The sequence below is a fragment of the Dendrobates tinctorius genome, unplaced genomic scaffold (assembly GCF_039654945.1).
Source record: "Dendrobates tinctorius isolate UK_male_01 unplaced genomic scaffold, ASM3965494v1 ptg000003l, whole genome shotgun sequence".
Classification (NCBI taxonomy): domain Eukaryota; kingdom Metazoa; phylum Chordata; class Amphibia; order Anura; family Dendrobatidae; genus Dendrobates; species Dendrobates tinctorius.
Genome location: NW_027361671.1, coordinates 19,452,925 through 19,479,874, shown reverse-complemented (window position 1 = coordinate 19,479,874; position 26,950 = coordinate 19,452,925). Strand labels below are relative to the sequence as shown.

The following is a 26,950-nucleotide window of genomic DNA, read 5'->3' as shown; positions in this document are numbered from 1 at the left end:
AGTATTACCAGTATGGCAGGGGATGATATGTACCAGTATTACCAGTATGGCAGGGGAAAATCTGTACCAGTGTCACCAGTATGGAAGGGGATAATTGTACCAGTGTCACCAGTATAGAAAGGGGTTAATCTGTACCAGTAATACCAGTATGGCAGGGGTTAATCTGTACCAGTGTCACCAGAATGGAAGGGGTTAATCTGTACCAGTGTCACCAGTGTGGAAGGGGTTAATCTGTACCAGTGTCACCAGTGTGGAAGCGGTTAATCTGTACCAGTGTCACCAGTAAGGCAGGGGTTAATCTGTACCAGTGTTACCAGTATGGCTGGGGTAAATCTGTACCAGTATTACCAGTGTGGCAGGGGATGATATGTACCAGTAATACCAGTATGGCAGGGGAAAATCTGTACCAGTGTCACCAGTATGGAAGGGGATAATTGTACCAGTGTCACCAGTATAGAAAGGGGTTAATCTGTACCAGTAATACCAGTATGGCAGGGGTTAATCTGTACCAGTGTCACCAGAACGGAAGGGGTTAATCTGTACCAGTGTCACCAGTACAGAAGGGGTTAATCTGTACCAGTGTCACCAGTACGGAAGTGGTTAATCTGTACCAGTGTCACCGGTATGATCAGGTCTGCAATCTTCTCTACGGGACTCAGTGACGGTTCTGCACACAGAGGTTTTCCCCAGTGCTGCCTTCTCATTGGTCCGCTCACTGGTGACGATTCTCAACACTCGTCTCCTATTGGTTCGGAAACTGCACTTGGATGACAGCGGCGCCAGTGAGGGCGCTGCCCGAGGTGCTGACTGCAACAGGTGCCGTGTCCGGTGTGTGCCCGCCCGGTGTGCAATGTCCGGTGTGTGCCGTGTCCGGTGTGTTTCCGCCCGGGGAGTCCCGCCATGGCCGCGCTGGAGTGGTTCGTGCACAAGGCCCTGGGGGACGGCGTGTTCTGGATCCAGGAGCGCTTTTATGAGTCGGGGAACCGGGCAAATATTTGGCTGGTACGCGGCTCCCATCAGGACCTTGTGATAGACACCGGCCTCGGGCTGCGCAGCCTCCCGGACTACCTGAGCGCTGCTGGGCTGCTCCCTCACGGCATGGACGGGGGATCCGGGCGCTGCCCGCTCATGGCTGTGGCCACTCACGTTCACTTCGATCACGCCGGCGGCCTGCACCAGTTTGAGCAGGTGGCGGTGCACCGGGACGAGGCGGAGGCGCTTATCCGGGGAGACAACTTCGAGACTGTGATGTGGCTGTCCGCTTGTGAAGTGGTGAAGCCCCCGACGCCCGACTGGAGTGCCAGTCAGTACACGGTGCAGGCAGTGACCCCAGCCACATCCTGGAGGACGGTAACCCCCCATAGAGATGATAGGCGGCTGCTCCTCATTCTCGCCAGTAGGTGGCAGCAGGTAGACGATGAGGGCTGTGAGAGTCTGATCTGTCAGGATCCAACCCCCAGCAACCTTGCCTATCAGCAGATATCGGTGTCGGCAGCCGGAAGTACTCGATTGCATAGCTGGCCATCTTCTGATAGCGGCCGCCGTTGGGTACAACACATCTGCCTTCTATTCAGATCAATAAGAGGCGGATGTGTAGTCCCCCTCGGAGGCCGCTATCAGAAGACGGCCAGCTCCGCAATCGAGGATTTCTGGCTGCCGACACAGATATCTGCTGATAGGCGAGGGTGCTGGGTGTCGGACCCCGAACGATCAGACATGGACGACTTATCCTAGCATCAATGCTCTTTAAAGGGAACCTTTCACCATCAGTGAATATAATGCTGAAGTTTGTGCCCAGTATATTCTGCTTTCAATCGAAGCGTGACAGCCCACATACAACACATGTCCCTGCATGCCCAATGGTAAAGCTAGGTACGTGGGAAATGCAGGACGCATATAGAAGTAGGCGGAGCTTCAGGGAGGAAGTAGGCCGCCATCCGCAGCCCTCCTGAAAGCAAGTGTGAAACCAGCCTTAAAGAGGACTATCACTTGAGTTAAATACAATGTAACAATTCCTAAGCTCCCCTAATTCCTGTGTTTGTTTCCCTGTTGCTCGAAATCGCTCCATTGTAGAGATGTTCACGTTTGTTTCTTCTGGAGAGCACTTTATGAAATCACTGCTTGAAGTCCAGTGGGAATTTCTTAAGGGTTTTTCTCTGGGGGCATGTGTTTTCACCCCCTCCTCCCAAGATGCTGCCACTCAAAGTGCACACCCCCAGAGTAGACTGTGAAGACACGCCCAGTTGAACTGGAAGTAGAAATTTCACATATTGCACTCCAAAAGTAACAAGTGTGTGTATCTCTGCAATGCCTGCACAAAGCTAAATAGAGTGGCAGAATCTGGGGGGAACTCAAGGATTTTTACATAATACAATTTCTGCGATCATGTGACAGGTCTTGTCAGTCTTTGAGAGCAGTGAAAATCTCACAAGTTTCGTCAACAAGCGTTGAATGATTTCAATATTGTCGATCACACTCATTTAACGTCATGAACTCAGCGCATGAAATGCAATCGAAATGGATCTGTGTGAAGTGCAATATGTTAGCATGGCAGGGGATAATCTGTACCAGTGTCACCAGTATGGCAGGGGATAATCTGTACCAGTAATACCAGTATGGCAGGGGTTAATCTGTACCAGTGTCACCAGTATGGCAGGGGTTAATCTGTACCAGTGTCACCAGTATGGCAGGGGTTAATCTGTACCAGTAATACCAGTATGGCAGGGGTTAATCTGTACCAGTGTCACCAGTATGTCAAGGTCTGAAATCTTCTCTACGGGACTCAGTGACGGTTGCAGACAGAGGCTTTCCCCAGTGCTGCCTTCTCATTGGTCCGCTCACTGATGACGATTCTCGGGGCTCGTCTCCTATTGGTTCAGAAACTGCACTTGGCTGATTCCGGCCTCGGGCTGCGCACAGCCTCCCGGACTACCTGAGTGCTGCTGGCAGGGCTGTGGAGTCGGTAAGCCAAACCTGCGACTCCGACTCAGACTCCTCAATTTCTCTTACACCGACTCTGACTCCACGACTCGGACTCCCAAATATATTGCTTATATTTAAGTGAAAAATTTATTGTAGTACAATGTGAACATCAGACATGTAATCATTTTATTGATACAATAATCAAGATATTTAGATAGAACATAATATCTTTTTATTGGAATACAACTTTAGAACACAAAAAACTGTAATAAATTGTAAATATGTAATACACTATGTAATATCAATTACATATATACAGTACAGACCAAAAGTTTGGACACACCTTCTCATTCAAAGAGTTTTTCTTTATTTTCATGACTATGAAAATTGTAGATTCACTCTGAAGGCATCAAAACTATGAATTAACACATGTGGAATTATATAATTAACAAAAAAGTGTGAAACAACTGAAAATATGTCTTATATTCTAGGTTCTTCAAAGTAGCCACCTTTTGCTTTGATTACTGCTTTGCACACTCTTGGCATTCTCTTGATGAGCTTCAAGAGGTAGTCACCGGAAATGGTCTTCCAACAGTCTTAAAGGAGTTCCCAGAGATGCTTAGCACTTGTTGGCCCTTTTGCCTTCACTCTGCGGTCCAGCTCACCCAAAACCATCTCGACTGTGTTCAGGTCTGGTGTCTGTGAAGGCCAGGTCATCTGGTGTAGCACCCCATCACTCTCCTTCTTGGTCAAATAGCCCTTACACAGCCTGGATGTGTTTTTGGGGTCATTGTCCTGTTGAAAAATAAATGATGGTCCAACTAAACACAAACCGGATGGAATAGCTTGCCGCTGCAAGATTCTGTGGTAGCCATGCTGGTTCAGTATGCCTTCAATTTTGAATAAATCCTAAACAGTGTCACCAGCAAAGCACCCCCACACCATCACACCTCCTCCTCCATGCTTCACGGTGGGAATGTAGAGTCCATCCGTTCACCTTTTCTGCGTCGCACAAAGACACAGTGGTTGGAACCAAAGACCTCAAATTTGGACTCATCAGACCAAAGCACAGATTTCCACTGGTCTAGTGTCCATTCCTTGCGTTCTTTAGCCCAAACAAGTCTCTTCTGCTTGTTGCCTGTCCTTAGCAGTGGTTTCCTAGCAGCTAATTTACCATGATGGCCTGCTGCACAAAGTCTCCTCTTAACAGTTGTTGTAGAGATGTGTCTACTGCTAGAACTCTGTGTGGCGCTGACCTGGTCTCTAATCTGAGCTGCTGTTAACCTGCAATTTCTGAGGCTGGTGACTCGGATGAACTTATCCTCCGCAGCAGAGGTGACTCTTGGTCTTCCTTTCCTGGGGCGGTCCTCATGTGAGCCAGTTTCTTTGTAGCGCTTCATGGTTTTTGCCATGCACTTGGGGACACTTTCAAAGTTTTCCCAATTTTTCGGACTAACTGACCTTCATTTCTTAAAATAATGATGGCCACTCGTTTTTCTTTACTTAGCTGCTTTTTTTCTTGCCATAATACAAATTCTAACAGTCTATTCAGTAGGACTATCAGCTGTGTATCCACCAGACTTCTGCACAACACAACTGATGGTCCCAACCCCATTTATAAGGTGGCTACTTTGAAGAATCAGAATATAAGACATACAGTATTTTCAGTTGTTTCACACTTTTTTGTTAATTATATAATTCCTTCATGCCGCCTGTGCCAGAAGAAGACGAGTCGAGCGAGCGGGTGCCTCTTCAGAGCAGCGGGGGACATAGGTGAGTACTGTTTTTTAGTTTATTTTTTAACGCCGGGCCCTATTGAGGACATTTACCTGTCTATTGGGGACCTGTGCTGCCTATATGCTGCCTGGAAACCATCTGCAGAGACTTTGAAGACTTAGGCAAGAAAGTGAAAGAACTGGGAGCGCAGATGGTCTTCTCTTCCATCCTCCCAGTGGATGGCCATGGAACAAGGAGGTGGAATAAGATTCTGCAGGTGAACAACTGGCTACGTCGATGGTGCCGTCAGCAACGATTTGGATTTATGGATCACGGAGTGAATTACCTTTACGATGGACTACTAGCTAGAGATGGGGTGCATCTTACGAAGACTGGAAAACATGTATTTGGAAGTCGCCTTGCTACACTTGTAAGGAGAGCTTTAAACTAGAACAACATGGGAAGGGAAGCAAAAGACCAGAAAAAGCCATACACCTGACAAATGCTATTGAGAATTCTGCTATTAGAAGTGGAAAAGAAGAACAAAGACAAAAGAAGCTAATTAATACAAATATTGGAGTAAGAGAAACCAATCACAAACTAAAATGTTTCTATACTAATGCACAAAGCATGGGCAACAAACAAGGAGAATTGGAACTACTAACACAGGAAGAGAAATATGATGTCATTGGAATCACTGAAACTTGGTGGGACAATATACATGATTGGAATACAAGACTAGAAGGATACAACTTATTTGCAAGAAACAGACTTGATAAACGAGGAGGAGGTGTCGCATTGTATGTTAGAAACGCGTATATCTGCACAGAGATTGAAGCTTCAGAGACTGGGAGTTCTGTGGAAACTGTTTGGGTAAGAATACAAGGACAGAACAATGGAAAGGAAACCATTGTAGGCATTTACTACAGGCCGCCTGTGTAAGCTGAAGATATGGATGAACTCTTTATGCATGAAATGGCCAAGTTCTCCAAAAAATATGACATAGTTGTCATGGGAGATTTCAACTATCTAGACATTTGTTGGGAATCTCTCTCAGGCAAAACTAACAGGTCAAGGAAATTCTTATCCTCTCTTGCTGACAACTTTATATTCCAAAAGGTAGGAGAGAAAACAAGGGGAACTGCTACCTTGGATATAATCCTTTTAAACAGGGAGGAAATGGTTGAGGAGGTAAAAGTGGCTGGGACCCTAGGAGGTAGCGACCATGCTATTTTAGAATTTTGGATAACTAGAGGAGGAAGACCTGTGAAGACTCAGACGTAGAGTTGAGCGATACCGTCCGATACTTCAAAATATCGGATTGGAATGGATCGGCCGATCTTTAAAAAAAGTATCGGTATCGCCGATGCCGATACCGGAAGTCCCATTCAAGTCTATGAGACTTCCGGTATCGGAATTGGAAAAACCCTTTCCTGCCCTTGTACAGCCTCTCGGGGGTCTGTACGGGCCTTCCGGGGGTCTCTGCCGGCCTGCCGGGGGGCTGTGCCGGCCTGCCGGTGGTCTGTGCGGACTGCCCGGGGTCTGTAACGGCCTGCCGGGGGGCTGTGCCGGCCTGCCGGTGGTCTGTGCACCATGTGGGGGTCTGTACCGGCCTGCCGGGGGGCTGTGCCGGCCTGCCGGGGGGCTGTGCACCCTGTGGGGGTTTGTACCGGCCTGCCGGGGAGCTGTGCCGGCCTGCCGGGGGGCTGTGCTGATGTCCGGGGGTCTGTGCAGGCATCGTCCGATGGGACTACAAGTCCCATCGGGCTATGCCTGCTACCATGACAGTGATTGACACATTAGCCAATGATGGGACAGTAGTAGTCCCATCATCCGGCTAATGTGTTAAATGTAAAAAAAAAAATAAAATAAAATAAAATACTACATACATACATACTACATGCATGCTACATACATACTACATGCTACATACATACTACATACATACTACATACATACTACATGCTACATACATACTACATGCATACTACATGCTACATACATACTACATACATGCTACATACATACTACATACATACTACATGCATGCTACATACATACTACATATATACTACATGCTACATACATACTACATGCATGCTACATACATACTACATGCTACATACATACTACATATATACTACATGCATGCTACATACATACTACATGCTACATACATACCACATATATACTACATACATACTACATGCATGCTACATACATACCACATATATACTACATACATACTACATGCATGCTACATACATACTACATATATACTACATGCATTCTACATACATACTACATACATACTACATATATACTACATGCATGCTACATACATACTACATGCTACATATATACTACATACATATTACATATATACTACATGCATGCTACATACATACTACATGCTACATATATACTACATACATACTACATATATACTACATGCATGCTACATACATACTACATGCTACATACATACTACATACATACTACATATATACTACGTGCATGCTACATACATACTACATGCTACATACATACTACATGCTACATACATACTACATATATACTACATGCATGCTACATACATACTACATGCTACATACATACCACATATATACTACATACATACTACATATTACATACATACTACATATATACTACATGCATGCTACATACATACTACATGCTACATGCATACTACATATATACTACATGCATGCTACATATATACTACATGCTACATACATACTACATGCTACATACATACTACATACATGCTACATACATACTACATACATGCTACATACAATACATTCATACAATACATACATAGACATACAGTACATATAACATAGAGTAACATACTTACCAATACTTGTCACATTGTTCCCCGAAGCCATTGTCTTTTACGGAATAAATATTAACATAACAAACCACAAAAATACTCACCCATGATCCGAAGCAGTCCATGAGTGTGTCCCACGACGATCTTGGGTAGAGAACTGCAGCAAAAAAGTCCCTAGTCTCACTTTATGGTAAAAGCTGTGTGGGAATTTACCATAAAGTGAGACTAGGGACTTTTTTTTTTAAGTGGCGGAGAAATACAGTGCGGAAGGATACCTACCTTCCGTCATTGGATTCCTGCAGCCCGTAGAGAGCGGCAGCATCAGCTGATGCTGCAGTTTTCTACCCAAGATCGTCGTGGGACACACTCGTGGACTGCTTCGGATCATGGGTGAGTATTTTTGTGGTTTGTTATGTTAATATTTATTCCGTAAAAGACAATGGCTTCGGGGAACAATGTGACAAGTATTGGTAAGTATGTTACTCTGTTATATGTACTGTATGTCTATGTATGTATTGTATGAATGTATTGTATGTATCATGCATGTAGTATGTATGTAGCATGTATGTAGTATGTATGTAGCATGTAGTATATATGTAGCATGCATGTAGTATGTATGTAGCATGTAGTATGTATGTAGTATATATGTAGTATGTATGTAGTATGTATGTAGCATGTAGTATGTATGTAGCATGTAGTATGTATGTAGCATGCATGTAGTATATATGTAGTATGTATGTAGCATGTAGTATGTATGTAGCATGTAGTATGTATGTAGCATGCATGTAGTATATATGTAGTATGTATGTAGCATGTAGTATGTATGTAGCATGCATGTAGTATATATGTAGTATGTATGTAGTATACTGTATATGTAGCATGTAGTATGTATGTAGCATGCATGTAGTATGTATGTAGTATGTATGTAGCATGCATGTAGTATATATGTAGTATGTATGTAGCATGTAGTATGTATGTAGCATGCATGTAGTATGTATGTAGTATGTATGTAGCATGTAGTATGTATGTAGCATGCATGTAGTATATATGTAGTATGTATGTAGCATGTAGTAAGTATGTAGCATGTAGTATGTATGTAGCATGCATGTAGTATATATGTAGTATGTATGTAGTATGTATGTAGCATGTAGTATGTATGTAGCATGCATGTAGTATGTATGTAGCATGTAGTATGTATGTAGCATGCATGTAGTATATATGTAGTATGTATGTAACATGTAGTATGTATGTAGCATGCATGTAGTATGTATGTAGTATTTTTTTTTTTTTTTTTTTTAACATTTAACACATTAGCCGGATGATGGGACTACTACTGTCCCATCATTGGCTAATGTGTCAATCACTGTCATGGTAGCAGGCATCGCCCGATGGGACTTGTAGTCCCATCGGACGATGCCTGCACAGACCCCCGGACATCAGCACAGCCCCCCGGCAGGCCGGCACAGCTCCCCGGCAGGCCGGTACAGACCCCCACAGGGTGCACAGCCCCCCGGCAGGCCGGCACAGCCCCCCGGCAGGCCGGTACAGACCCCCACAGGGTGCACAGCCCCCCGGCAGGCCGGCACAGCCCCCCGGCAGGCCGGTACAGACCCCCACAGGGTGCACAGACCAACGGCAGGCCGGCACAGCCCCCCGGCAGGCCGGTACAGACCCCGGGCAGTCCACACAGCCCCCCGGCACGCCGGCACAGCCCCCCGGCAGTCCGGCAGAGACCCCCGGAAGGCCCGAAATGACGGCGCATCATGATGCGCACACACCGTGCATCATGATGAAGTCATTTCGGCTGTCAATCAACTTTGAACTTCCGATTCCGATGCCCGAAATTGAAAAAATATCGGATGTCGGTATCGGAATTCCGATACAGCAAGTATCAGCCGATACCCGATACTTGCGGTATCGGAATGCTCAACACTACTCAGACGTCAAGGTTAGATTTCAGAAAGGCAGATTTTAATGGATTCAGAAAGAGAATTGGAGGGATCCAATGGCTGGATATCCTTAAAGACAAAAATGTCCAGGAAATATGGGAAATCTTGAAAAATGAAATTCTCAAAGCACAATTGTTAACAATTCCGAAAAGAGGGAAGAATAGGAAGCATTTAAGGAAACCAGAATGGATGAACACAGAACTTAAGCACATGCTAAAAAGGAAGAAAAAAATGTTTAGAAAATGGAAAGAGGGAGGCATATGTAAAGAAGAATATAATGCTGTCTGCAGAACCTGCAGGGCACAAATCAGATTAACTAAAGCTGAAAATGAATTGAGGCTTGCAAGAGATGTCAAAAGCAATAATAAAGGATTTTGGGGATATGTCAAAAGTAAAAGAAAAGTCAAAGATGCTATAGGATTTTTACAGGATGAAAATGATGAAATGGTAAGACAGGATGTTGAGAAGGCCGAACTTTTAAATTCCTATTTTGCATCTGTTTTCTCTCAGAAAGGAAATGTAACATCAACTGTTCTTCAATGTCCTATTAAGGGAATAGAAGAATCCAGGATATCTATAAACAGAAAGATAGTGAGGAAACACTTAGCTAACCTAAATGAATTCAAGTCTCCAGGTCCAGATGAATTACACCCCAGAGTACTGAAGGAGATAGCAGAAGAAATTTTTGAACCCCTCTCCATAATCTTTGAAAATTCTTGGAGAACAAGAGAAGTCCCAGAAGACTGGAGAAGAGCAAATGTTGTTCCTATCTTCAAAAAGGGGAAGAAGGTGGACCCAGGCAACTATAGGCTGGTGAGTCTGACTTCTATACCAGGAAAGATCTTTGAACAAATTATTAAACAACATGTATGTCAGTACCTGGATAAGAATGAAGTGATTAAACAGAGTCAGCATGGGTTTGTAACTAATAAGTCATGTCAGACTAACTTAATTTTCTTCTATGACGGAATCACTGATTGGGTGGATCAAGGAAATGCTGTAGATATAGTATATCTTGACTTCAGCAAAGCATTTGACAAAGTATCTCATACAATCCTTATTGAAAAAATGACTAAGTATGGAATGGACAAGGCAACTGTTAGGTGGATTCATAACTGGCTTAGTGATCGGACCCAAAGCGTGGTCGTAAATGGCTGCACATCCAGTTGGAAGAATGTCTCAAGTGGGGTACCACAGGGCTCTGTCCTGGGCCCTGTATTGTTCAACATCTTTATCAATGATTTAGATGAAGGAATTGAGGGTAAACTGATTAAATTTGCTGATGACACAAAGCTAGGAGGGATAGCTAATATTAGAGAAGAGAGAGGATTCAAAAAGATATAAATAAACTGGAGAAGTGGGCAGCAACTAACAGAATGGTTTTTAACAGGGAAAAATGCAAAGTACTACATCTGGGCAATAAAAATGAAAAAAGCATATACAGAATGGGAGGAATAGGGCTAAGCAACAGCACATGTGAAAAAGACTTGGGTATACTAATAGATCACAGACTGAATATGAGTCAACAGTGTGATGCAGCAGCAAAAAAGGCAACTGCATTTCTAGGATGTATTAACAGAAGCATACAGTCTAGATCACGTGAAGTCATTATTTCCCTCTACTCCTCTTTGGTCAGACCTCATCTGGAATATTGTGTCCAGTTTTGGGCACCACATTTTAAAAAAGACATCAACAAACTGGAGCAAGTTCAGAAAAGAGCGACCAGAATGGTGACCGGTCTGCAAACCCTGTCTTATGAGGAAAGGTTGCAGGATTTGGGAATGTTTAGTTTGCAAAAGAGAAGACTGAGAGAAGACTTAATAGCTGTCTACAAATATCTAAAGGGCTGTCACATTGTAGAAGGATCAACTTTATTCTCATTTGCACAAGGAAAGACTAGAAGCAATGGGATGAAACTGAATGGGAGGAGACACAGATTAGATATTAGAAAAAACTTTTTGACAGTTAGAGTGATCAATGAGTGGAACAAGCTGCCACGAGAAGTGGTGAGTTCTCCTTCAATGGAAGTCTTCAAACAGAGGCTGGACAGACATCTGACTGGGATGATTTAGCGAATCCTGCTTTGAGCAGGGGGTTGGACCAGATGGCCCAGGAGGTCCCTTCCAACTCTACGATTCTATGATTCTATGATTCTATAGGGGACATTTAATAATAATAATAATAATAATCTTTATTTTTATATAGCGCTAACATATTCCGCAGCACTTTACAGTTTGCACACATTATCATCGCTGTCCCCGATGGGGCTCACAAGACTAAATTCCCTATCAGTATGTCTTTGGAATGTGGGAGGAAACCGGAGAACCCGGAGGAAACCCACACAAAAACAGAGAGAACATACAAACTCCTTGCAGATGTTGTCCTTGTCCAGGCTACACGACACCATATCTTTGTCCTGGCCAGCCCCAGACATGAACATGAATGCTGCTGACGGTGTCCACATGGGAGATAGATACAGAGCTGAAGATCCTTTCTTGTTCTTGGCTGGATCATGCTATGTATTAAACGTTTCATCCTGAGAGTAAAGGGCTGGTTCAGCGCTGTGCTTATGCTGCACGACCGCACTCCTGGCCACCCAGCTGTGCAGGGACCTGTTGTGGCTCCATTCACCTAAATAGGGCTGTGCTTCAGTTACCTTATGCAGAGGAAAATAGTGAAGGGGGCGCAAAAATAAGTATTCATATATTCTTCCAGAATCCTCCATAATCCTTTCCATTATTATTACTCATCTGGTTTAAAGAGGACTTATCACTTGAGTTAAATACAATGTAAAAATTCCTAAGCTCCCCTAATTCCTGTGTTTGTTTCCCTGTTGCTCAAAGTCGCTCCATTGTAGAGATATTCACGTTTGTTTCTTCTGGAGAGCACTTTATGAAATCTCTGCTTGAAGTCCAGTGGGCATTTCTTCAGGGTCTTCTCTGGGGGCATGTGTTTTCACCCTCTCCTCCCAAGATGATGCCACTCAAAGTGCACACCCCCAGAGTACACTGTGAAGACACGCCCAGTTGAACTGGAAGTAGAAATTTCACATATTGCACTCCGAAAGTAACAAATGTGTGTATCTCTACAATGCATGCACAAAGCTAAATAGAGTGGCAGAATCTGGGGGAACGCAAGGATTTTTACATAATACAATTTCTGTGATCACGTGACAGATTTTGTTTTGAGAGCAGGTTTCATCAACACCTTCTCCTATTGAAAAATTGACTGATCACACTAGTGCTACCTCACAGAAAATGTCCACAGCAGCTGAAATCAAGACAGGTAGGTGCCAACACTGTCACTGATTATAGAAACTTGATGGCTGCAATAACTGAAACCGCGCTTGAGGGTATGACAGAGAACAAAAATACAAAATGTTAAAATGCAATGAAAAATACACCTGCTGTTAGGATGTATTTCACAGCGGTAGGGTCCTCCTAGGAACAATTGAGCCACTTAATACGGTCCCTGTGTAAAGTGGAGCCCTGGATCAGACGGTGTTTTGGAGTGTTGGTACCACTTAGGTGTACCACATCGTGATAGAGCCCCTTTGAATTAAAATGATCTTACCACTCTGAAAAGTTAGTTGAAATACACAGTGCCCCCCCAAAAAAAAAATATATACTGCAGAGCAGACTATACAGGTCCAACCGGTTAAACACTTACCCAGTGATTGGTGAACAGCTGCCTAGAAGAGTAGCATGTAGTTACCGGGTCAGTGGCAAGTTATGTGGTAGATGTTGCATGGATGTGGCAGAATAGTGCCGGTTTCGCCAGGTTGGAGGCTGTTTACAGCTTGGCTGTTGCCTGGATGTAGTCAAGGAGGTATGCTCCTGTCATTGGCAGTGAAGTGAGGGTGCAGGGGAGCTGCGTAGAGCCAGGGAAGCCCTGGCCGTTGGCGTCCCTGGATATCAGCAAGGAAAGATGGCCGACAGTGATTCCTAGCGTGTGCCTCGAGCTGTCGCACGCATTGCAACAGTTGCTGCTTATCTGCCATTTTTAGCCAGACCGTGGCGCTAGTATTACGTTACGGCGGCGGAACACGCTTAAAAAAATATAAATAAAGCGTGTTCGCCGCCTGGGGTCCACCGTGCGGCAGGTGTAATAAACGCTGATAAATAGGCAGAGCACAAGGACGGTAATGTGCACAGGGAAGAACTGCACCTGATGCACAAAAGCAAGCTCTGTTAAAAGACTCACAGAGCTGCACACATGAACACAAATACAAAAAACGCTGGGTCTGTATTAAGTTCACAGACACTCAGCGGCACACGTGCGGTACCAAAGATCGGAGTAGTTATAGACGTCACTACAGCCGAGACCATTTACCGTGACTGGACGCGATTGCACGGCGTCGCAACTGCAGACGCCAAAACGACTGCAGGCGCAAGTTAGTTAGCAGGCGCAATGCAGGACGCAGGCTGCTGCAACAGAGGATGCTTGAGCGCGCTGGCGCTAGCGTGCACACTGGCTGTATCCCAATCACTCACACATACGTATTATCAGAGGGAAGGGGTTTCTCAATATGTCATTCACCAGTCCAAGCATTCATCACCAAACACACAGCAGCAAGTATGTAAAATACTAGCGCATGGCATAGCGGCTATGCGCACTTTTTATAGCGTACGGGACCTGCCGGGAATCTCCAGAGCCCCGAGCATAACCAATCAAATCAGGAGCAGGACCTGAGCACCTGACTCCTGAACTCCAATGAGAGCTAGTCCCGTGAGCATGCTCAGAAGCAGGGAAAAAGGACTTAGCCTCTGGAGACAAATGTGAGAATCTGGGTTGCTGCATATGCATAGAATGACCCAGATTCCTAACATTACCCCCCCTCCTAGGGCCCCCTCCTCCCTGAACCCTCCGATCCACCACCCTGTGTCCGACAGCAGCACAGGTCTCAGACTTGTCAAAAGGCGAGCCTGATCTCCCGGTAGGTGAAACCGAAAACCGGGAGATGCGGACGGTATCTGGGGGGAGACCAGATCACCAGGTCTCAGGAGGGACACCCGGGAACAATGGGAGTTTTAGGAGAAGGCCGCCGTGTATCAGCAGGCATGGCCGCTCTCCGTTCGGGAAGGCTATCCCGAGCACATAGGGTGCATGCCCGAATGAATTTCTTTACATCCCGAGCTCTGTGCGGCCACCAATACGAACCGGCCAGTGACTTTGTGGTCTGCATATAGCCATGATGGCCGTCCACATTGGCGCGTGTGCCCACGCGAGAACTTTAGGCCGCTGGCGAGGAGGGACAAAAGTCTCGCCAACCGATTCGCAATCAGACCATTGCGGGGCGCTGTCTTCCTGAGAAGCAGCAGGCGGATGGTGACAACCGCACATGGTCTCTTGCGCCGGACATGTCTCTGAAATGGTGCAAGACACCTCCATAGGCTCGGGGGGTAGAACCTCTGGCTCGGGCAGATCCAAAGGCTCAAAAAATTTGGGAGCCGGAGTACCTCTACGTTTGGTGTTAGCACGCTCCAAACCACGCTCCGAAAAACGGAGGTCAATACGGGAGGAGATGGAGATTAGCTCCTCCAGAGTGGTAGGGTTCTCTCTAGTGGAGAGAGCATCCTTCACGTGCTCGGCTAGTCCTCTCCAAAAAACTGGGATGAGTGCCTTGTCAGACCACTCTAACTCAGACGCCAGTGTCCGAAAACGGACGGCGTATTGGCTTACTGAGAGTGATCTTTGAGACAAGGCCAGCAATTGGAGAGAGGTAACGTGGGTAACCCGTGGACCAAGAAACACCTGCTTGATAGCGGTAAGCAGATTAGCCACGGTCCGAACATCCGGGTCACCACGCTCCCAAAGTGGCGTTGCCCATTCCAGTGCCTTGCCCGACAGTAGGGATATAATAAAGGCCACCTTGGCTCGTTCTGTAGGGAATTGCGCAGCCAGCAGCTCCAGATGGATCGAGCACTGGCTGATAAAAACCCTGCAGGAGGCGCCATCCCCAGAATATTTCTCCGGTAACGGGAGGCGGGTAACTGTCGGCGCAAGGGCAGACATGGACATACGTCCCACTGCGTCCATAAATGCCTGGACAGCAGCATCCGTGGCGTGCGAAGCTGTGAGGGCCCTCTCAAAGGTGGTCAAGCGAGCCTCTAGCTGTCGCACGCATTGCAACAGTTGCTGCTCTTATCTGCCATTTTTAGCCAGACCCTGGCGCTAGTATTATGTTACGGCGGCGGAACACGCTTAAAAAAATATAAATAAAGCGTGTTCGCCGCCCGGGGTCCACCGTGCGGCAGGTGTAATAACCGCTGCTAAATAAGCAGAGCACAAGGACGGTAATGTGCACAGGGAAGAACTGCACCTGATGCACAAAAGCAAGCTCTGTTAAAAGACTCACAGAGCTGCACACAGTTGTTGAGACAGAAGCATTGGAAGTGCACTGATCCAACCGAAAGCACTTAAGCCGCATTTGTATACTATTATTATTATTATTATTATTTATTGTTATAGCGCCATTTATTCCATGGCGCTTTACATGTGAGGGGGGTATACATAAAAACAAGTACAATAATCTTAAACAATACAAGTCATAACTGGTACAGGAGGAGAGAGGACCCTGCCCGCGAGGGCTCACAATCTTCAAGGGATGGGTGATAATACAGTAGGCGAGGGTAGAGCTGGTCGTGCAGCGGTTTGGTCGATCGGTGGTTACTGCAGGTTATAGGCTTGTCGGAAGAGGTGGGTCTTCAGGCTCTTTTTGAAGGTTTCGATGGTAGGTGAGAGTCTGATATGTTGTGGTAGAGAGTTCCAGAGTAGGGGTGATGCGCGAGAGAAATCTTGTATGCGATTGTGGGAAGAGGAGATAAGAGGGGAGTAGAGAAGGAGATCTTGTGAGGATCGGAGGTTGCGTGCAGGAAAGTACCGGGAGACGAGGTCACAGATGTATGGAGGAGACAAGTTGTGGATGGCTTTGTATGTCATGGTTAGGGTTTTGTAATGGAGTCTCTGGGCAATTGGGAGCCAGTGAAGGGATTGACAGAGGGGAGAAGCTGGGGAATAGCGGGGGGACAGGTGGATTAGTCGGGCAGCAGAGTTTAGAATAGATTGGAGGGGTGCGAGAGTGTTTGAGGGGAGGCCGCAGAGCATGAGGTTGCAGTAGTCAAGGCGAGAGATGATGAGGGCATGGACTAGGGTTTTTGCAGATTCTTGGGTGAGGAATGAACGGATGCGTGAAATATTTTTGAGTTGAAGTCGGCAGGAAGTGGAAAGGGTTTGGATATGTGGTTTGAAGGAGAGATCAGCATCAAGGATTACTCCGAGGCAGCGAGCTTGTGGGACTGGGGAGAGTGGGCAGTCATTTACTGTAATTGATAGGTTCGTAGGGGGGGTCACGTGAGATGGGGGAAAGATGATGAATTCTGTTTTGTCCATGTTGAGTTTCAGATATCTAGTGGAGAAGAAGGATGAAATAGTGGACAGACATTGAGGGATTCTGGTTAGTAGGGAGGTGATATCTGGTCCAGAGATGTAGATCTGTGTGTCATCAGCATAAAGATGATACTGAAAGCCATGAGATTCTATGAGCTGTCCCAGGCCAAAGGTGTAAATAGAGAACAGCAGGGGCCCTAGGACTGAACCTTGTGGGACTCCGACAGATAGGGGGCGAGGTGAGGAGGTGGTGTGTGAGTGGGAGACGCTGAATGTCCGGTCTGTTAGGTATGATGAGATCCAGGAGAGGGCCAAGTCTGTGATGCCGAGGGATGAGAGGGTCTGTAATAATAGGGAATGGTCCACTGTGTCAAAGGCAGCCGACAGGTCCAGGAGGAGGAGGACAGAGTAGTGTCGCTTGCTCTTGGCAGTTAAGAGGTCATTGGTGACCTTAGTAAGGGCAGTTTCAGTGGAGTGGTGTGACCGGAAGCCAGATTGTAAGCGGTCGAAGAGGGAGCAAGAAGAGAGATGGGAGGACAGTTCAAGGTAGACGTGTTGTTCCAGTAGCTTGGAGGCGTATGGGAGAAGTGATATAGGGCGATAGCTAGATACAGAGGATGGGTCAAGAGAGGGCTTTTTGAGGATAGGTGTGATGGAGGCATGTTTAAAGCTTGAGGGGAAAACACCAGTTGTTAGTGATAGGTTGAAGAGATGGGTTAGGGTTGGGATGAAGACTGTGGTGAGGTTTGGGATGAAGTGGGATGGGATCGGGTCGAGTGCACAGGTGGTGAGATGTGATCTTGAGAGTAGAGTGGAGAGTCGATCTTCTGTAATGGTGGAGAAGTTGGTTTTGAAGGTGGAGGGCTGGGAAGTCGGGAGGAAGGGCTCTGGGGGTTGTTGACCAAAACTGTCCCTGATGTTATCAATTTTCTGCTTGAAAAATGAGGCAAAGTCTTCAGCTGAGATGAGTGGGGAGGGAGGAGGTGCTGGGGGGCGGAGGAGAGAATTGAAGGTGTTGAATAACTGTTTAGGGTTGTGAGACAGGGAGGATATGAGAGATGAGAAGTAGGTTTGTTTAGCTGTGGCGAGTGTGGTCTTGAAAGTAGTGAGGGACTGTTTGAATGCGATGAAATGCTCGTTGGAGTGGGATCTTTTCCATCTGCGCTCAGCAGCCCTGGAAGCTCGCCTCAGCTCTTTGGTCAGGCTGGTGTGCCAGGGCTGTCTGTTGATTTTGCGAGTTTTGGTATGTGTAAGTGGGGCAGCGGATTCCAAAGCTACAGCTATTGTGGTGTTATATAGAGCGGCAGCGTCATCCGCATTGTGTAAATACATATTTTACACACATAAACACAAATACAAAAAACGCTGGGTCTGTATTAAGTTCACAGACACTCAGCGGCACACGTGCGGTAGCCAAAGATCGGAGTAGTTATAGACGTCACTACAGCTGAGACGACTTACCGTGACTGGACATGTGCATGGCGTCGCAACTGCAGACGCCAAAACGACTGCAGGCGCGAGTTAGCAGGCGCAATGCAGGACGCAGGCTGCTGCAACAGAGGATGCTTGAGCGCGCTGGCGCTAGCGCGCACACTGGCTGTATCCCAATCACTCACACATACGTATTATCAGAGGGAAGGGGTTTCCTAATAAGTCATTCACCAGTCCAAGCATCCATCACCAAACACACAGCAGCAAGTATGGAAAAATACTAGCGCATGGCATAGCAGCCATGCGCACTTTTTATAGCGTACTGGACCTGCCGGAAATCTCCAGAGCCCCGAGCATAACCAATCAAATCAGGAGCAGGACCTGAGCACCTGACTCCTGAACTCCAATGAGAGCTAGTCCCGTGAGCATGCTCAGAAGCAGGGAAAAAGGACTTAGCCTCTGGAGACAAATGTGAGAATCTGGGTTGCTGCATATGCATAGAATGACCCAGATTCCTAACAGACGTCACAGAGGCTACAGAGCGGCGCTGGGACCAAAAGAGTGACCAACGCGTTTTGGAGGACTGCGTCCTTCGTCAGGGTTCTCACCCGCTTATTGACCCCCGCTAATTTATACACCTTATGTGTCCATCTAGCCCCCGCATCTCCTCTGCTTGCCCCAATGATTTATGTGTATACTGTATGTGCACCTCGGTTTTACCAATTTTATGAGCCTGTGCATTGACTAATATTGCTCAATGTGTGTAATGCTTGATTGGAGGTATATTTATACACACAAGCGTATATCAGATGAGGACTGGTATAAAATTAAATAAATATAAACAAGTGCATAAAAGTGAAATTAAAAATAAGTTTGATTACATTAGAATATATTTAATGCACTACGGCTTCAGGCAAAATTATAAAAGTGATGAGAGGAATTTACTTATATATAAAAACAACTTTTTAAAATCAATTATATTAATAATATTTAAAAATGGAAGTATAAAGGCAAAATAAATTAGAATTAGTACAAAATTATATCTTATGGATTAGTATAAAATAACAATAAAATTATATATATATATATATATATATATATATATATATACATACACACTACCGTTCAAAAGTTTAGAGTCACTTAGAAATTTCCTTATTTTTGAGAGAAAAGTTTTTACATTGAAGCTAGCATTAAATGATTCAGAAATACACTCTATACATTGTTAATGTGGTAAATGACTATTTAGCTGCAAACGTCTGGTTTGTATTGCAATATCTTCATAGGTGTATAGAGGCCCATTTCCAACAACCATCACTCCAGTGCTCTTATGGTACTTTGTGTTTGCTAACTGTGTAAGAAGGCTAATGGATGGTTAGAATATCTTTGAAAACCCTTGTGCAAGTACATTAGCACAGCTGGAAACAGTTTGGCTGATTAGAAAAGCTATAAACCTGACCTTCCTTTGAGCTAGTTGAGAATCTGGAGCATTACATTTGTTGGTTCCATTAAACTCTCAAAATGGCCAGAAAAAAAGAACTTTCACATGAAACTCGACAGTCTATTCTTGTTCTTAGAAATGAAGGCTATTCTATGCGAGAAATTGCCAAGAAACTGAAGATTTCCTACAACGGTGTGTACTACTCCCTTCAGAGGAGAGCACAATCAGGCTCTAACCAGAGAAAAAAGAGAAGTGGGAGGCCCCGCTGCACAACTGAGCAACAAGACAAGTACATTAGAGTCTGTAGTTTGAGAAATCGACGCCTCACAGATCCTCAACTGGCAACTTCATTAAATAGTACATGCAGAATGCCAGTGTCAACGTCTACAGTGAAGAGGCGACTCCGGGATGCTGGCCTTCAGGGCAGAGTGGCAAAAAAAAGGCCATATCTGAGACTGGCTGAAAAAAAGGAAAAGATTAATATGTGCAAAAGAACACAAACATTGGACAGATTAAGATTGGGAAAAAGTGTTATGGTCAGAAGAATCCAAGTTTGAGGTGTTTTGATCACACAGAAGAACATTTGTGAGATGCAGAACAACTGAAAAGATGCTGGAAGAGTGCCTGATGCCATCTGTCAAGCATGGTGGAGGTAATGTGATGGTCTGGGGTTGCTTTGGTGTTGGTAAAGTGGCAGATTTGTACAAGGTAAAAAGGATTTTGAATAAGGAAGGCTATCACTCCATTTTGCAACGCCATGTCATACCCTGTGGACAGCGCTTGATTGGAGCCAATTTCATCCTACAACAGGACAATGACCCACAGCACACCTCCAAATTATGCAAGAACTAGTTAAGGAAGAAGCAGGTAGCTGGTATTCTATCTGTAATTGAGTGGCCAGAGCAGTCACCAGATCTCAACCCTATTGAGCTGTTGTGGGAGCAGCTTGACCGTATGGTACACAAAAAGTGACCATCAAGCCAAACCAACTTGTCGAAGGGGCTTCTGGAAGCATGGGGTGATATTTCTCCAGATTACCTCAGAAAATTAACTGCTAGAATGCCAAACGTCTGGAATTGCTGCAAAGGGAGCATTCTTTGACGAAAGCAAAGTTTGAAGGAGAAAATTATTATTTCAAATAAAAATCTTTTTTTTGAACCTTGTCAATGTCTGGACTAGCTTTTAAATTCATTTGGCAACTCATTTGATTAACAAAAGTTTGAGTTTTCATTTAAAACACAAAATTGTCTGGGTGACCCCAAACTTTTGAACAGTAGTCTATATGCCTATATCCGGCCGTGTCCTTTGAGTCAGTATGTACTATTAGAAGTCCCTAAAACTGATCCCAATTGACAGTATAAAATAAGACATATCTATTAAAAATATATACAGTAGAATCTCTCCATCACTCGCTTGACACCTGAATAGAATAATACGACATGTGGAATTGGGAGGGAAAAGTGAAACTAATCCAATTATTAGTATCACTATGTTAGTTCAAGCCCATTTAAAATGCATATAATTCTAGCACATAATTCAAGTCTTTTGGAGTCAGGCAGTCTAGGGTGACTATCCATTGTGATTCCGTTCTGGACATCAGTTTTATAAAATTGCCCCCCCCTTTGGGTTTTCTCGAATTTTCTGGATACCAAGAAAGTGTACGCCTTTTGTCGATGTATTATGTTTTTCTTTAAAATGGCGTGAAAGTGAGTGCCCCATGTAGCCTTTCTGAATATTAGGTGCTCCTGTATCCGTACCATAAGTCGCCTTTTGGTGCAGCCTATGTATAATTTGTTACATGGGCATTCAATTAAATAGATAACTCCTCTATAAAAACACGAAATACTTTCCCTAAGGGTATGTTTCCACGGTCAGGAAACGCTGCGCTTTGGATGCTGCATACAGCCGCAGCGTCCACCCCGCTGCTGCCAGATGTTACAGCATAGTGAATGGGATTTTATGATATCCCATCTCCCTGTGCGTTCAAAGACACGCGTGACAGACCTGCGTATACGCACAAGCGGCGCGTCTTTCTAGACCGCAGCATGTCTATTTATCTTGCAGAGACGCTCAGTCTCCACAAGATAAATAACAAGACGATCAACACTGGGACTTGGCATTGCAGGAAGCATCTCTCACTCGCTTTCCACCTCAACTAAGACCTGTTCGCTATAATAATGACAACCTGCGCACCCTCCAATCCCTGTGCGCTTTGGGACAAATACAAAGAATATCTTGGTAAAGATATTCTTAGAGTGCAAAGGAGGGTTGATCCAGACTTAGACTTAAATGTCATTGCTGACATTGTCAACAAAGCCCTCTTGATGTTAGAAGAAAGGTGCATATCTATCAAAAGTAAAACTCTAATAGCATTAGGTTTACCAGCACCAAATCGACCAGACTGATATTATGAACAGAGAAATTCTGCAAGAAAAAAAGGTATGATTTGAAAAAATGTAAAGAATTTGTCATATTAAATAAGTCTCTTTTGGTTGATGACCTAAGATCGGCTATATGACAATTATGGCTCAGAATTCGAGTGGAAATGGGGGACTATGTCTCCTAGATGCATCAGGAGGTACTGGTAAAACATTTTAATTAATTTGCTGCTTCTGTGAAATTCGCTCAAACAATGACATTGCCTTGGCTGTTGCATCGTGTGGGATTGCGGCCACTCTTTTAGATGGAGGGCGCACGGCTCATTCAGCACTAGGATTGCCCTTTAATCTAGCGCAGTCAGAAAATCCTGTCTGTAATATCACTAAGGGCTTTGGGAAAGCTAAGGTATTACAAACGTGCACAGTAATTGGGATGAATGTACCATGGTGCACAAGAAAGCGGTTGAGCCCTTGATCGGACCTTGAAAGATCTGCGGGGAACTGATCGTTTAATGGGGGTATTATAATTTTTGCAGGTGACTTCTGCCAGACATTACCTGTTCTTAAGGGAGCAACACATCTCTGACAAAGGAAGACTACTCTTCTGAAAAGCATCGGAAGAAAGCAAGCACACATGTACTGTCGGCTCTTCGCAGGATCGCACAGTAGCTAGCGGAGGATATTTATGTGCCTGTTCTATCGTCCACATACCTAGTGCCCTTCACTTTAACAAGAGTGCCACCAAGTATATTCCTAGACATTGGACATGTATAGTCACATTTTGGATTTTAACTGGTTACTTTAAAACAAGCTGTAGATACCAATACTCATGCAGTAGTGTAGCTACTGGGGGGCAGAGGGGGCCATCGCCCCAGGCCCCTGTCACATGAAGGGGCCCACCGGAGTCAGTGCCACTTTTTTATGAGGCAGAACACCACACAGGAGGAGAGCAGGAAAATGCCTGCTCCCCTGCCTGACAGTCATTCTGCATGCTCCTGGCTCAGTGGAGTCTCCCTCCTGCAGTGTAAAGTGTTGGCTTAAGTGTATGTGCACACGTTGAAGATTTTATTGCGGATCCACAGCGTTTTTTGCAGCATGGATTTGCATCAAATCCGCAGTGTAGTGCACAGCCAAAGTAAACCTATGGGAAATTTAGATTTCCTGTGCACACACTGCGGAAAGAAACGTGCGGTTTTGCAGCGTTTTTTGTCCCACAGCATGTTAATTCTTTGTGCGGATCTGCAGTGTTTCTGCACCCACTGACTTGCAATGAGTCAGGCACATCTGCAGCAAAACCGCAGATGTAAAAAATCTGCGGTTTTGCTGCGGATGTGGGTGTGAAAATCGCAGACCGGGAAGAGGAAAGAGTGTGGGCGGAGCTATGTGCGTGTCTGTGTGCGGGCAGGGTCTGCGTGAATCTGTGTGCAGTGTCGGTGCGGCTGTGTGCGGGGTCTGCAGGGCTGTGTCAGTGTGTGTGAGTGTGTATGCAGGAATCGTCCAATGGTACTACTAGTCCCATCTGGCTATGCCTGCTACAGTGACAACATTAGCCAATGATGGGACAGTAGTAGTCCCATCATCCGGCTAATGTGTTGATTGTAAAAAAAACCCACACACACATATAGTCCATACTCACCATATACTGCTAATCCCCGAAGCCCTCGCTCACCTGAAAAAAATTGAAATAATAAACAAACAATATACTCCCTGTGTCCGACGTAGTCCATATAATAACGATTGTCCCACGGCGATCTCCCGTGGAGAGCGGTCACATCAGTAGATGTGACTGCTCTCCAGGGGTTCTGGTGATACAATGCGGAGGATTATCTCAGTCATTGTATCAGTCCGCCACAGACAGGTCATCTGAGTTCACCTGTTACTTTGCGGCACTACAGCGTGAGAATTTTCTCACGCTGTAGTGCCGTAAAGCGAGAGGCTTAACTCCGATGACACACTGCGGGAGGTTATCTCCGGTCAGTGTGTCATCGGAGGCCTATAGAGTGGTCACATCTGCCGATGTGGCTGCACTATAGGGGAGATCGTTGTGGGACAATTGTTATTAATGCCTTAACTCCCGGAGCTTTTTTCGATTTTTCGTTTTCGTGTTTCGCTCCCCTTTCCAGACCCATAACTTTTTTATTTTTCCGTCAATATGGCCATGTGAGGGTTTATTTTTTGAGGGACGAGTCGTACTTTTGAACAACACCATTAGTTTTACCATGTAGTGTACTCGAAAATGGGAAAAAAATTCCAAGTGCAGTGAATTGCCATAAAGTGCAATCCCACACTTGTTTTTTGTTTCGCTTTTTTGCTAGGTTCACTAAATGCTAAAACTTACCGGCCATTATGATTCTCCTGGTCATTATGAGTTCATAGACATCAAACATGTCTAGGTTCTCTTTTATGTAAGTGGAGAAAAAAAAATCCAAAGTTTGCAAAAAAAAAAAAAATGCGCCATTTTCCGAGACCTGTAGTGTCTCCATTTTTTGTGATCTCGGGTCAGGTGAGGGCTTATGATTTGTGTGCCGAGCTGACGTTTTTAATTATACCATATTTTTGCAGATACGCTCTTTTGGTTGCCCGTTATTACATTTTAATGCAATGTCGCGGCGACCAAAAAAACGTAATTCTAGAGTTTTTGATTTATTTCTTGCTACGCCGGTTAGCAATCAGGTTAATCCTTTTTTTATTGATCTGGTAATTCTGAACGCGATGATACCAAATATGTGTAGGTTTGATTTTTTTTTTGTTTTATTTTGATTGTGGCGAAATTGGGGTGATTTACACTATTTTTGTCTTATTTTTAAAAACTTTTTTTTTTAATTTACATTTGGCATGCTTCAGTAGCCTCCATAGGAGGCTAGAAGCATGCCATACTTGATCGGCTCTGATACATATAGGTGGTGCTCTGATCGCCTATATGTAGCAGATTTACTGCATTGCTATGAGTGACGACCAGCAGGTGGCGCTCATAGCAATCTGCCGGCCACAACCATAGAGGTGTCAATGAGACCTCTGGTTGTCAAGGCAATGCGTCGCTGACCCCCGATCACGTAACGGGTCGGCAACGAGCTCATTTCTGGCCGCGTGCTGGTAGTACTAATTGAATGCCTGCTCCGGCGGCGAGCCCACCTCAAAGCAGGGGATACTTACTGCTGACATACTATTGCGTCAGCGGTAAGTAAGAGGTTAAAGAGGGACTGTGTCGGATCAGGGTGTATACTGAACTAAAAACTATGTAAAACTGTTGTTTTATTTCATTAAAATACTTTATTCTTAACGTGTGTTTTTTGACTCTTTATTACTATAAGATTAATAATGGATAGTCGGCTTATTGACGCCTCTCCATTCTTAACCGAGCTTAATGTCACCTAACAATAGCAAGGTGACATTAACCCCTTATTACCCCATATGCTACACAGCAGTGAGAAGAGAAGGGCTAAGTGCCAGAGTTGGCGCATCGTACAGATGCAACATTTCTGGGGAGGCTGCGGGCTGGTGTTTGTAGCCAGGGCGGGCCCAATATCCATGTCTCCTTCCTAGGCTATGAATAACAGCCCACAGCTGTCTGCGTAGCCTTTCTGGTTATTAATTATATGGGGACCCCACATCATTTTTTTGGGGGGTCCCCCCAACTAGACTAGCCAGTAAAGGCTAAATATACAGCTGCGGGCAGATATTCATAGCCTGGAAGATCCATGGGTATTAACCCCTTCCCAAGATACAAATATCAGCCCCAGCCAATGGCTTTCCCTCTCTGGCGAAGAAAATTGTGCGGGAGCCCACGCAATTTTTTCGCTTGTAGGCTGGAACTTGTGCAGTCAAGAAATAGACTTCCACATTATTTATACATGATTTTCTGGGCCGGAATCCATTATATGTCCATTTTGCAAGCCGGCGAGAAAATCTCGCCATACGGATGTTTCGCAATGCACACGGATGACATACGGATCACTGTTCTGGGAACATTTCTGCGATTCTCTTTAAACCCTTTCGGTACATGTAGCTGCCCACTGATATATGTGGGACTCACTTCAAGGGAATTGAGAGTTAGGATAAGGGAGCACGTGTGGAGAATTGGTGCAGCCAGGGTGGTGGTTGACACATCTGAACTAAAATCTATCCCAAGACATTTTTAGATTGGTCCATAACTGCGACCCAAAAGGGTTTCAAGTGAAAGGGATAGATTTGGTTCACACTGACATAAGAGGAGGAGGGGGGACATCAGACGACTCCTGGCCAGGTATGAACTTTAATGGATAGTGACATTGGGAACGGTTAAACCAGACGGCTTGAATGAATCCTTGAATTTTGCCACATCCTCTAAAACTACAAACAATGGATATTCCCCTCCATGTAGTGTTTTCAGTTTTTAACTTCACTTTTATATTTCAGAGCTACTTGCGTCTTATTGGGCTCTAACAGATATACCTCTTGAACTCTTCTCCTTCATGGTGGCAGTTGATGACTATGTTGCACGATTGGAAATATGAAGATTCATTACCATGACTAAAATTCTGTGCGCACATAGATGAACATATACTTTATGGATGATTTATATATGCTGCCATTTACATGCTCAGCTTATTTCTATATATTTTGACATTTGTCTGGATGTTCATGCATTACCATGAGTTAATGCTGTTGATAATCTGATATGTTGGTTTGACTGTTGTGCACATGCGCCCGCTTGCCTCCCGCTTCCACCCCTCGTGGCCCGGCCGCCTGGTATCGTCAGCATGTGACTGAGCTATGGTAACCCTGTGCTCCTGCTCGTATCGCTGTAGGACCTGGCCAGGTCACATGGCTGTGGGGTGGTGGGCCGCGGGATCTTGCGCTGCTTCAACACAGCCAATCATCGCCCGGT

The 26,950-nt window shown here is 45.0% G+C and overlaps 1 pseudogene; it reads left to right on the top strand.

The window, feature by feature from the left end:
- The first annotated feature begins 900 nt into the window (after positions 1-900).
- On the top strand, positions 901-26,576 carry LOC141094651 (acyl-coenzyme A thioesterase MBLAC2-like; annotated as a pseudogene).
- Positions 26,577-26,950: the final 374 nt, after the last annotated feature.